This window comes from Hydra vulgaris, chromosome 08, assembly GCF_038396675.1.
Source record: "Hydra vulgaris chromosome 08, alternate assembly HydraT2T_AEP".
Classification (NCBI taxonomy): Eukaryota; Metazoa; Cnidaria; class Hydrozoa; order Anthoathecata; family Hydridae; genus Hydra; species Hydra vulgaris.
In genome coordinates, this window is record NC_088927.1 from 52,740,269 (window position 1) to 52,755,616 (window position 15,348).

Genomic DNA, 15,348 nt, shown 5'->3' on the forward strand with positions numbered 1-15,348 from the left:
TTTTTGCAATTACTAAATTACTGCAACTGCATGAACGGCCTTAGCAACAGATTGTTTATGAAAATTTTTGTGGTCTAATGAACTTAGCTCCTCCAATGAACGTTAGTTCATTTAACGGTATTCGAGATAAAATTTATATCGTATATCAAAGAGTAGCTAATGTGAAATGAAAAATGCAGCTGATGAATTTCGATATCTTAACATACCGATACAAGAAAATGATTATGACATTAATTGAGTAGCTGATGTTGTTCATCCGATGTTGAAGTTTTGTTTTGATGTTATCATTTGGAAGCGTTGCCGTTTATCTTATGAAGCAGGAATATTTTAGATTTAAGTTATTTTGCTATTTTTTTTCTAAAATGTAAATTTTTTGTCAATGTAATTATATTGTATCATAACATTAAATATTTTTAATATTGATTGAATAATTCTGTTTTGGTTAAATACTTTTCAAATTATCTTTGAGTTTTTACATTTTTATTTTTTCTGTATTTTCAAAATGTGCTAGTGTTATTGTTTTGCTGTTATTTTCTATATATAATTTTTATTTTTCTCATGAAAAGTCTTTAATTGTGTTTTTCTCAAAATATGAGTTTTTTGCACACTGCGATAAATATCTTGTGATTGGTTTGCCTGATTGTGTTGAAATTTTCAGGTGTTGTTTATAACATATAGTAAATTAACCCAACCAAAATAATTTATGCTAGTTAACCGGTTCCAAAAATTCAGCGTCCAATCAAAACCATTTTGGGGCATTTTTTTTTTTAGCTCTTAAACCGGTTTCCTTATAAAATCAAAAATAATTTGTTAAATTATTTCATTTTTACAACGTAGCATCTGTTATTAAAAAGCTGTAAAAATATTATGATCACACCATTATTAGTTCACAAGCTGTTTATCGCTGCTCGTAATTCATGTTTAGGGTCCATGGACCCAAAATCTTGACCAAAATCTTTTTTTTATTTTTTTTTCTTTATTTGTTTTAAATAAAAAATGCTATATCTTATCTAAAAATCATAAAATTTGAATGCATTTTGAAAATTTTGTGTTTATTAGTATAGGACCACCTAAAAATATATGTGTTATCTCTACTTTTCCATATTGTAACCGAGTTATCTTAAAATTAAAGTAAATTTAATTTTAAGATAACTCGTTAAATACGGACAATAAAGCTGCACATTCTGATAATTTTGTAGCAGTAGCAGCTGCATGCAACGACTCTGTTACTGGTGATGTAATAACAATAACAGGTCAGAGAGATGGTAATAAATCAAGGTCTGCAGAACTTACTGTGAATAAGTATGTGTCTGTGTCAGGAGATGATGACAATGGCAAGCTGGCGACTACTTGAACATTAATGACATCACAAAAATCAAGTAGTAATTGCAATAGAGGTTATGATCCTGGTACCTGACAGGATTTTGACAAAAAGGATGTGGCATATTGGATAGACAAAGGATCATCAAACTGTTAATCACTTAAAACAAATCAGTTCGTGCATTCCTTAATGAACTTTTTTGATGATTTCATATTTCATATAAAATCATCAAAAAAAATTTTTTTTTTATTTTGATGATTTCATATAAAATGACCCTTTTGTATTTTCATTTTTTTTATTTGTAACAATAAATGTAACATTTACTTATAAACTTATAAATTACCTCATAAGTTTTTGAAAATGTTATATATAAAAAAAGTCTTTTTTATATCTTAAACTTGCTTGGATGGAGGAATATTTTGCATATTTTATATATGCACATATTATGAGTTCTCCTTACCTAATGTTTTGCTTGAGAAATCTGAAAAAGAGAACTATATTGTTTTGAGGAGAAACTTTGAAAAGCATCATAAATATCAAGGGAAAGCTGTACGGGTACTTTTTTATTCAGTTTGTATGTTTTTAATTAAGTTTAATCAAAGTAAAACTTTTATTTAAATAAGTTTAATTACAACTAGCAGAAAGCAACCCGTAATACGGGTTATGGTCCGTCTGTTACATAATTAATTTATAGTGGCTGTTTTCTACAATTTAAAGCTGCGAAACCTTAACTAATACCCTTTTAGAAAAACGCCTTCATATTAAAAAAATTGAACCATCTGTAAAATTAACATGAAAAGTATGAAGAAGTAAAATAATATACTAATTATTTAACATTAATTGAGTAATTTACAACTGACATAGGTCAAATCAATGTAAGGCAGAACCATTTTCCTAGACATTCCTAAGTTCAACACAATACCTTTTTAGTTACTGACACAAAATAATAACACTTCATTATGCTTTAACTTGACAAAAAACTAAAACTACATTCTTATTATATTTTTTATAACATGAACTTTAATTAACCATTGAGATTAATATGAAGTTAACTTATATTATACTGGAGTTATTAATTTTTTGGTATCACCTTGATTTATTATTCTTCAAAAAAGAAAATTGTCTAAAAAACGTTAAATGCACACTACTAAATAAATTTATTAAAGATAACAAAGTTTGTTATGAATAACTAAGCAATTGAGTACAAATACGTTTCAAACAAAAAAAAATTTAGTTTACAATCAAACATGTATAACAAATTGAAAAAAATATGTCAACTTTGATCTATTATATTGCATTGATGCGTCATATGACAAACCTAAAATAAAAATTGTAACAGATAAGTACACTTCAAATAAAATAAAAATAAAAAAACAGCTGGAAAACAATTTACCTGCTTTCGGTAACCTGTTGTCATACTTCTGTTGCTGTCATGATGCAGCTTGTCGGTGTTGTTTAATGCCGTTATTTCATGTTGGCTTTTATTAAACTTTAGTTTATTTTAAAAGACATCACAATATATTGAAAATATTTTATTTAAAAAGCAAAATAACAAATGCTTCAAAGAGCCGAACAATAGACATTAAAGATAACAAACCAAATTGAGATAAAAATAATTTGCATTCATATAGCTAAATATTTTTTCTTAGCTTGTAGAAAATTTTAAAAGCAGTGAGTTCAATAAATTTAGTTACCAGATAATTATTTTTAACAATAGAATGTAGCATCATTATATTATAAAAATCGGATAATGAATCAGTTTAACTCACTCTGGCATCTATTCAGAGAAAGTAACAGAAACACTTCATCATGATTTCAATCATCACTGGCAACGGTTTGAAAGGCCCAGTAATTATCCGGAACTAACCTTAAAAAATCTTTTAATCCGTTTGATTGAATACAACAGCAACCATTCTTTTAAACATCTTTGTAAAGAAAATAGAATTAGAAAATAGATTGTTAGAATACTGTATTTTAACATATACAAGAAATTACCTTTTAACATCAATTTTTAAGAACTATATTTATAAGAATAATCTTTTTTTACCTGATTTATACTGTTTATTTATAGAATAAATATGTTAAATTAAGTTTCACATTTTTTCAATAAAAAATGTAACTGTTCAGAGCATTAAAATCAAAAATTTCAAATCAATTTTTCTTTCACCGACGATTATGAAAGATTTCAAAACAAACGCTATTGTACTCCTACATACTTGTATTATCATACCCCAAAAGGTTTTTCTCGGGAAAAGAGATTCGAATTAAATGTTATTTCGTGACACAGTGAAATTCTTGCTGTTGTAATCTATTATTTGAGAATCGTGTTAATATTGATACAGATATTGAAATTGATACAAATATTAAAACAAATAATCTAAAAAGAAAAATAATAATAACCTAAAAAAATATTGAAAGAAATAATCTGAGTATATGATATACTATACATAAATAATACTATATATAGTATTTCGTATACGAAAAATAAAGATTTAAATTTGTTAACTTTTTTTTTTACATATTATTTTATTTTAACATGCTAGCATGTGAATTACATGATAACATAACACTGTAATTAAATTATAATTGCATTTCAATGCAACTTTGGTTATTTAAAAACTAATTTTTTTATCTCTTTTATTAATCATAAGTCATAATATGACTTATGACATAAAGTCATAATATATAATATACATAATATTAACTCATGACATATAGTCATAATATGACTTTATTCTCATATGATTTTAATTCTCTTAAAATTATTTTTGAAATTTTTTTTTCAAATCCAAATTTCTAATTTCTAAATTTAATAAAAGAACTTTTGTGCAATTAACTATTTTCATTGTGTTGCTACAGCTAATAGTATTGATAATATTGTTAATATTGAATTTTATTAAAGCAAACAGAAAGTATGACATTAGTTCCATTAAATATCAATCCATTAAATCATAAAAATATCTTCCCTCTAAAATAAAGACAACATATCAACAAAAAAAGGTAGAGTCTCTTCATCAAAAAAGTTAAAGAATTTATCCAAAGACAAAAACAATAAATAAAGTTTCTGTAGTCGAGGATCTCTTGAACTTCGTGCCACTTGACCTTCTCCTTTACCTCAAAATTTTTGCCTTTTTTTGCTATTCTTGCAATGTTCCTTGTTACTGATAATATTGATATTGTTCTATATAATTTTTTTTGTATTATTTTTAGTGTTATTGTTTTCGTTTTTTTCTGTTGTTATTTTTACTAATATAATATTATTCTAATATTTGGTACACTTATTATTATGTATTACAAGCGCCAATTATATTATATATTCGCTGTTCTAATTTTACAGTGAATATTTGTAGGTTATCATGTTATTGTCAGTTACTTAACTGTTTGTGCCTAAGCTTTGTATTTACTTTATAAAGTGAAAATAAAAATGATTAACATTAGATTTTTGTAAGAATGCTTCATAAAATGTCATTACTTTCTGTTTTTACTGGACCAATATGGACAGATTTATCTAAACATCTGTTTTTTCCGCAGCTCTCCATCAAGGTGATGTTAGTTTTTCAGAAGTTTCACGAGGAAAACAATGTTTAACAAATTCAGTTATATTTCTGTGTTATACATTGAGTAAAATAAAAATAAATTATGGTTTACAAAGTATTGACTTGAATAATATTTTGAAGCAAGCAGAAATTTTTCTGAATGTTTGAGATAATGGAATAGAAAGCTACTATTTATTGCCAAGTGATTGCCTGATCATGTAATTTGTTGTGGAAAAAAAAATTTACTTAAGATTTCTGACATAGGAATTGGTACGCGTCGCAATTAGAAAATGATATCAACTTATTCAGTACCAAATCCAATTGAACACGCTTTAGATGATGCATTTAAGCTGTCCTCAACATGTCTTTTATGTATAAAAGATAGTTTTGTTGCAATATACAAACTTGATACTTTTTTGTTTTACTTTTTGATTCACATAGTAGAGACTGTCATGGTTTTTTGACCAGTGAAGGTACTGCGGTGGTTATAAAATTTTTGTTTCTTTCAGATTTGTACATTTTTTTTCAAAAAACAGTATAGAAAATTTTAACCGGTTCTAAGGGAAGTTCGATTTGAGTTAATACTTGGATAAACATTGAAGTGTTTGACATTGATAGAGCCAATGTGTTTAGTACAAAAAATAGTTAAACTGTTTATTTTGAGTCCCAATTATGCACGTCAAAGTTGTTTTAAAGTTTTAGAGTTAAAAAGTGTCATGTGTATGTGGTTTACGAGTAAAATCATTATTAGCTTATGTTACTCATTATCAATGCCACCGTCATGATGCAATATTTGTTTTCCCGTATCAACAATTGTTAAAGAAATTTTAAAAGCTACTCTTCTTTTCAAAAGACATGCAAGAACTGTTCATTATAATCAAACAGTTAGTACGCTTGCTATGTCAAAATTTACAATAGTGACAGAATCTTTTAGGACGGCCATTACGTTATGCAAATAGTATGTAGCCTACCATCAATTCAATCTACTTCATTTAAAAGTTCATAGTGACTCACATGATAAAATTCATAAAATGCAATAAAAATTTTAATAATCGAAGTTCATTAGCATCCCACTGGACAAGAAACACAAAAATTGGGATGCATGTTATATAAAATCATTCGTATTAACATTGTGTTCCAATATTTCCCAGAGAGTAATAATGATGAAGATCATGGAAACAATTTTAGAAAATTACAGTCCCTTTCTAGTTGTGTGCTACAGAATGTTTTAAAAAAAGCAAAATTATTAAATTGGAAGGTTATGTACAATGCCAAGCTATGTTTTTTTTGAATTTGCAAGTCAAACACATTCTACCATTATCATGCATTCAAAGCATTGCTGATGAGCTCAAAGTTGCTAATAACTACAGTACTATTATTCGTTACATAATCTACTACAACGTCCTTAAATCTTCCTATCAGTGTTAGGGATGATATTGTTAAAGAATTCGTCAAGATTGAACATGACAAAAAAAGTTCTTTGCATGTTTTGCGCAGCGTAAAAAGCAGAAAACTTTTTTACCATAAATATATGGCTTACATAAAGCCTGTTGGAATTTGCATTGGGCTATCTACAATAACAAAAAACTTAGAACAGCCCAATATGTCTCAATAAAAGATTTGATATGCATGCTGTATTCAAGATACAGCAAGGATATTGGATTCTGGCTGAAGGTGTTCAGGTGTATTTACAGACATATCTAGTGGATCACTCCTGCAATCGTTCGCAATATCTAGTGAAAAGATAATATACCTCATGTTGTACCAAGATGTTGATTTTTTACGATCCTATTGGTTCTGGGAAAAAAGCACACAATTCTAGCTGTTTATCTGACCTTAGCAAGATTCCTGTTCCAAAAGTGATACACATCTGATCAACTGCAATCAGCGCTCAATGTCGAGATGTTGATTTCAAGTTTTTTGGCTCAAAGAAAGGTGTTGTCCTCTTCTATTGTCAGAGTTAAAAATTTGACATTACCAATTAGCTTTGATGTATGATGGGTGATATCTTTGGATCCAGATGCTATTGGAGGTTTTTGTGAAAATTTCAGCACAGTTCAATACTTTTGTCGATACTGTTTAGTGACACGTATCAAATTTGATGCAAATCCTCACTTTTGTGGCCCTGAAAGAACAAAAGAAATACGGGATGATAGGTCTCGAGTGAGCTAGCAAGCTGTAGTTTAAACAACTTTGAAGGTGTCAAGTTTCAGTCACATTTTCAATTTTTTACTAGGATTTTCCATGTCTCCAACTGGTTTACCACCATGTCTTGCTCATGACTGTTTTGCAAGGATTAGTATCACAAGATGTATCTTTTTATCAACTATTTTGTTACCAAGCAATGGTTTTCTTATAACAACCTGAATAGAAGAATTAATCTGCTTAATATTTTAGAAAATGATGCACAAGACAAACCATGTGAAGTAACAAAATATCACGCACAAAGAAGCTAAGTGGCCATGCAGTACAAAAACTGGTGTTCATTTAATACTTTTACACAACTATGCTAAGTAAAAATAATACCAGGATTATGCAATTAAAGAGATTTATGACACACAACCATATTCCATATGGATGTGTGTCATAAATCTCTTTAATTGCATAAAATTGAGCTAGTGGCTGTGATATTACATTTATGTAATATCACTCACAATTTAAACAGTGTGAGTTTATTTATGTAAAACAGTAAACAACATTTCTATTTTGCTTTTAAATTAAATTAAATTACTAATACAATTTCTGATTTTGATTTTATTTGAATTTAATGAATTTCCATTTATATACTAGATGATTGTTTAACTTTAAAATGTTTCTATAAGAAACCACTGCCATGTCTGAAGTTCCACATGGTCAGCTTCTTATTCTCTCTATTTGTGTGTATTTGGTATGTATCAATTGTTATACCATATATAGAGTATACTCTATATATGTATACACTATAGTGAATATTGTTTATATATATAATATATATATATATATATATATATATATATATATATATATATATATATATATATATATACATATATATAAATATATATATATATATGTATATACTCTATAGTGAATATTGTTTATATAAAGAGAGTATATATATATATATATATATATATATATATATATATATATATATATATATATATATATAAATATATATATATATATATATATATATATATATAAAATAGTTTACAAGTGTACTTTAGGATTAACAAGTGTACTTTACTGTTTTAAGAAAAAATTCTTTTATTTTGTGCATCCATTATATCAAGGAGATGCATTGCTGACAGCAAAAAGGTTTTGTCTGCTTGTAGGGTCTGGTATTGTTATTGTAGCATCACAAATTTTATGAAAACATTTTGTTTGTTCACTGCTTACTACGTATTCAACATTCCTTATCCTAATCAAGTATCGACAACCTTAGAATTTTGCTGAGTGTATTTATTGAAATTTTAATTATGTTTTTTTTATTATGTGTATGTTTTTTTTATTTTAATAATGTTTAGATATATATATATAATGTTTACATTTGTTTTAATTTTGTTCTAATATTTGTGTACTTTCGAGCTCTCAAATACAAGTGAAGGGCTGGAATAGGCGGGCTGGGAATTTTAGTTCAGATCTTATATAGGGGAGGGTTAATAAAACGGTTTTTCAAAAAAAAAAATTTTTTCTCAAATCTAATAAATGGGGTTTGAGGAAAGAAAGTGCTCCTCAATTGCTAAACTCCACCTAATAACTCGGTTTAGATGGTAGGGTAAGTATTTTCATGCTTAATTACTTTAAGGTCCGAATAAAACTCCTACTTGTTAGTTTTGAGCTAAACTATTTCCACCACTAATTCGAGATTAGGGGTGGGTGGGCAAAATATCCAAAAATTAATAAATGGTGGGGGACATTTATTAAGGACTCGAGAGTAATGTTGTTTAGCAAGTTTAATTTCATTATAAATAATATGAATATCATATAATTTTATATTCACATTATTTTATCTTTTTTAAGATAAAATAATATGAATATAAAAAATATTTGAAATTGAAATTTATAAGTTCTGTTTCATTATTTTTAGTGTTTTTTTGAATCAATCTGAAAAAAGATTGAAATCACCGACGCACGAAGAAGGCGCTAGCAGTTAATAAAACTGTATTAAAAACAATGTAGATGCTCGCTTCATTTAAAGTTAAATTTCATGGCTATATCTGTATTTTGGTTAAATATATTAATTATAAAAATACTAACACAACCTTATTATATATATATATATATATATATATATATATATATATATATATATATATATATATATATATATATATATATATATATATATATATATATATATATATATATATATATATATATATATATATATATATATATATATATATATATATATAACACAACCTTATTATATATATATACATATATATATATATATATATATATATATATATATATATATATATATATATATATATATATATATATATATATATATATATATATATATATATATATATACATGTTGTTTATATTATATATTATATTTATAAATTTTATGGTATTTTATATATATATAATGTATATACATATAATATATATACATATATATAATGTAAATATATATATATATATATATATATATATATATATATATATATAATATAAATATAATTTCATACATGATGTTTATATTTTATATTACATATTTTATATTATATTTATAAATTTTGTGGTATTTTTATAATTAATATATTAGTATATATATCTATATATATTATATATCGTTTTTTTATTTTATTTCAGATTGTGTATATATTTTATTGTACAGATTGTATAAAATATATTTTATTGACTAATAAATAGACACTTAGAAAATAATTTGTCATTATTGTCTTGATCTTACTCGTTCAATACGATGCTACTATTGCTGCTTTATATAATAAGTAGGGAGGAAGATGAGATTTTTGGGAAAACAATTTCCGGCTAAGCTGCCAGATTTGAAGGCATTGTAGAAATTCACGGTATTATAACGTTACTTATAAACTCCTGTACTATACCGTTGATTTACGGTACAGAAACACGGTAAAAACGGGAAATTGAATTATAAATTCACGGTATTGTACCGTAAAAAAACTTTTTTTGTTTCCTCACTGAAACTACGGTATAGTACTGGCGTTTATGGGTCACGGTATAATACCGTGAATTTCACGGTAAAGTTTTACAGTGTATATATATATATATATATATATATATATATATATATATATATATATATATATATATATATATATATATATATATATATATATATATATACGCACATCCTTATTGTATTAGGAGCAATATAAAAAGGTGCAATGGTTGCACAAATTTATAAATAGGGGCCAGGATGTCAACCTGCCTCACTTGTACATAGTTATACATAAAACACGCAACTATTTGAAAGCTAATAATCTCTTTTTCACTCAACATATAACTTGCAATATATTTTTTTTATATAAAAAGAATTAAATTGTTTTAGTCATAATACTTTTACTAAAATTGGCTAAAAAAATATTCATTTGTATTTTTCTAAGCCATGTCTGAAACTCTAAAGACCAGAGTTAAGAGTACTTTGTTACTGCACATTGCTTTTAAGACCTCTTGCGTTTCGCCGCTTGTTGGTCTGATGTTTTTCACGAATATCTCTTAGCATAGAAAATGCTTCTTACCTTTGTGAACAAAACAAGTATACTTTCAAGAAGAGAAAAAAATATTTCTTTATCAATCTGCAATTCAGTACTGTAACATATTTTTTAAGTTACTTATACAGGGTGACCAGAAAAAACGGAGCAAACAGTTTCATGATTTTTTATAAAACCAACAAAAATTAAATAAAACAACGATGAATAACAACAACATGGACCTTCCGAATAATATACTCAGCCGGTTTCGAAGCGGCTCCTCCGCGGCGATACATAAGCTCAAACGCGTCTTGAAATATTCAGCGATGGGCCGCAGAAGTTTGGTGACAATCAATCCATCCCGGCGTAGCGATTGCTTCTAGCATCTCCAAACTTATGCGGCGTGTAGCAAAGGCCACACGCTGTAATCCGTCGGGTTGAGTATCTGGTGAGTAGGGCTATTTTCCCGAAAAGACGCGATGGGGAAAATGGATAAGACACCAGAAATTGTGAGCAGGGGAAGAGTCCTGTTGTTACGTCCAATTCACACCGCGCCGTCGCGACGGAGACACAGTCTCGAGAATCTCGCGTCGGTAGAATTCGGATCCATATCTTGATCCACGAAAACGACAGGGGTCTTTCCGCTAGCGCAGATTCCGCCTTAGAGCCAACGGACTGCAAATTTTGGCGGCGTCGACCGGCCGACGTGCCGGAAGCCTCAGCGGACCTCAGCTCCCGTCGTTTTGGTGGTTGTGCGCCTGCTCGACGGTGAAACTTTGTCCGTGAACAGGATGCGCTCCCATCGCGGCAACGGTCCGACGCTTGAGTTCGAGACATCTGGAGCCGCACACGTTTCGGTGAGAATTGAACTTTTCGGGAGCTTGTCAGGCATGACGTTAAGCTCCCTTTTTGCCATTTGTCGCACCGATTCACGTTCATTCCGGTTTCACGTGCAATTTTTTGCATGGAGACCCTTCCTTTCGCTTGACTTGCTTCCTGATGGTTGGCCGGACGTGTTGACGGTGTGTCTTCTACCACTTCCTGGACCCGGTGACATCGTGGCCGAGCTCCTTGAAACGATTGACAACCTTGGACACAGTTTGCCTAGGCACAATAAGCAAGCGAACAATATCACATTGTCGCATTCCTTTACGAAATAACTCCAAAATTGCACTACGTTTATTTGACATTCTAAAAAAGTCATATATATTTTAAAAATATCAAACTCAGAACATATATATACTAAACATAAAAAACATGGAGAATCCGAAAACCAATAAAACTAATTGGATACCGTAAAAAACTTTATTATCAGGACATATTAATTTTTGTTCTCCGTTTTTTCTGTTCTACCCTGTAATCTGAGTTGTTAAGCATTTCATTACGAGAGCTTTGCTGTTGATAGATGTTACAAAAAATTTGCTTTGTTTACGAAAAATTGCTTCTCATTGAATAAAGATATTTTGAGTGTAAATATTAGTTTTAAAAAAAAAATCACCTCTGTTATTAGATCTAAATACATAAATAAATTATATTTCCATGCATTGTTTTTTATATTGCTTATCAGATTTAAAAAATTTGAACCAGCCAAATATTAAATTACACTTAATTTTTTTTCATAAAAATTATTTTGGCTGACAAAATTTCACTATTAGATGATTAGTCATGTTTACTTCGTGAAAAATCTTGAAGAATGTGATGAGCAATTTCATTAATCAAAGTGTTTGTCAATAAAACATCACCAAGCTTGGATGGCAATAAGTTTTTATTAAGAAGCCCATTAAACCGAAACTAAAATTTTTCTGCATCACCGTTGTACTTTGAAATAATAATGTGCAGTTTTTTTCAAAAAACGCTCTGCTTTGAAGTTTTAACTCTTTCTTTTTTTTTCAAAGAATTTCTTCAGGCAAGCATAAATTATTATTATTTTGTATTTTTCTATAAGGAAAATAACTCCAAATTAGACTTGAGTAGATGTATATACATGTGAGGGGCTAGAAAAAGACAAATCAGTCTTATCGCGAAAGCCCCATAAATCATTTGACAATTTATCAACAGACTATTCAACATTATTTTTCTTAAAGTGACAAAATGTTATGGAGTTTTTATCTTTGCTAAATGGGTTAATGAGCTTTTGTTTTGAAGTTTTATGTCTTTTTATTCCGTTTTGTAAATTTTACAACACAAGTTGCACGAAAAATTGGGATACCAATCAATCTTTAAATAATAATACATCGACTTTTTCCTTGTGTCGTCAAAAACTTCATCAGTAATCGCTATATACAAATCTTCTCTTTAAACGAATTTTATAAAGAATTCTATATAGTATATAATTTTCATTGCTTATTTTTTAAAGTTAAGCAAAGGTAACCGGCTAAGTATCAAATTTCAAGTTAAAACGGCAAACAAAATCAACTTTTTCCAGATGATTTTATTTATAAGTATGATGCGACTAATACTAAAAGATTGTATTAAACAAAACGTATAAGTTTGATTATTAAAAAAAAGTTTGTTTTTTAGATTTTTTTCTGTGATAATAAGGTTATAATAGAACTTTTTACATTATTTTACAGTTACAGTTATAAATAAAACGTAAAGTATTTATGTGTGTAATAAATAAAAATTAACCGAGCACAAAATATTAAAATGTTTTATTTATTCTTTGTACATCAAAGTAAATCAACATTATGACAATACAACAGCTAAGATAAATGCTTAATGGTTGAATGCGTTTGAAAGCTCTTATTTTAATTTAAGATAGTATTTTTATATTGAGGCTAAAGGATTGACGTTTAAAACTTTAAAAAAATAAAATACAGTTTAATATTATTTCATTTATCACAACATTGCAGAGAATATTCTATTGATTCAGAACTCGAATTCAGTTAAGAAAAAGGTAAAACTTTTCTTTAATAAATTTTTTATTTGAAAGTTTTTCATAACAAATGGAAAATAATAAAACTGGCATTAATATTGTAACACGATTGAATCCAAAAAAAGTGTTTGTGGCATAATACTAATTTCTCATTAAAAAACAGCTTTTCAGATATAAGTCTTAGTTAATGAAGCTATTGACAGAATGCAAAAAATTTATTTTTTTTATACAAAATTTACTCAATAGACAATATTTTTTGAAATAAAAGATTTTATTTTCTACCAGATTTTTATACATACATATACAAGTAGCTACCTGGTACATAATATTTTAATTTAGCGATATCTTTCCTCTTCAGATATATTGTCTAGACATGTAAACTCAAAAAACATGAGCCAGCTGTATCTGATTTTAGTTTTTTCACTAATACGTTATTTTTTTTTTTTTTTGTAATTTATTTTGTCACTATTTATTTTACATACAATTAACATTAATACGTGATTAAAAATCTTAAACTTCAATAAAAATGAACTAAAAACGGGTTCTAAAATATGAAAAATGGTTCATCACAAAGAAAGTAAACTATATAATTAGGTTCAATTTCTTTTAAGACCAAAATATGCTTATTTTTTTTAAATTGATAACATAGTTGGGTGGGGTAATCTGGGCCTATATGTCAGTATTTATTGCATTATTTAAAATCTAATACTTTTACAGCAATAAATTCTTTTAAAATGAAAACTAATGTAAATAAGATCTCTGGCAATGCTTTTGTATTCATTTTCTGATTTTATTTTTCAACGGATTCATATAGACGATCATTAAAGATGTAACTTTCCATTGAAACTAGTAAATACCGGAGCGTAGCAGTTTTGAATCTTAGCACATCAATTAGCACATCAAATTTATTTTTAAATAAACATTGCATTTTTAAAGAATAATGAATCTATTATATATAATGCGAAAATATTTGGTTAATTTTTACTTGAGCATCCGTCTAATTTATTCCTTAAATTTTTTTTATCATGATTAGGCCTAATATAAGTACTTAGAATTTTGAATTGGAATATCATATATTCAAAATGGAGAGTTATATTTGGATTTTTAATAATATATTTTATGTTATGGTTTTAAGTTATAGTTTACTGCGTTAATTGAATTTCCAAAATATTATGGAAAACCGCTAAGAGAGACTTGAAAATGTTTAATTTATTTTTTTTTCTAATTTGCTGTTTTGAACACATAAAGTTATTTTGCATTTAGCGCATTTATTGTAACACTATTATCTTTAAACTTTTTTTAATTATCTTTAAACTTTTGAACAAAATGTTTAAATTGGATACATACTCAATGACTCAAGTCATATTTTACTATGAGTTGGTATATTTCATGAAAAAAATACGAAAAAGTAACATAGGCCCACATTACCCCACTCAGTGGGCAGGGCCTTCCCGAACGAATTAAATCGATCGTTATTAAATCGATTCTAATACGAAATGATATGAATGAAATTTTTTCTTATTCGGTTGTTTTTTAAACTGTTTTTTATCGGTTTCATAATTGTTTTTTTCAGAAAAGAATTGTTTTATTTGCACAAAGATTTGCGTATTTCATTCTCTCCGAATGTCAGGGTATATAAAATATTTTTTTTTATATTTTTATATACCGATTCTTATATATTTAAATACAGCTCAATACTCTCTTTAAAAAAAAATTTTTAAGAAATCATTTTTCCGTAACAAAAAAATTATTAAAATTCTTAACTATTCCATTTTACTCTATTTGGGGAGAATTTTATAGCCAAATAAAAATTTAACCGTTATTTGCTAAGGAGGTTGTCAGGGACGCGTAAACAAGTAAGGCTTAGTAAAGTTTGCTTTCCTAAAGTTAATTTTAAAGCTAAATTTAAAAAAAAAAAGATTTTTAGAATATGATTCTCTAATAAAT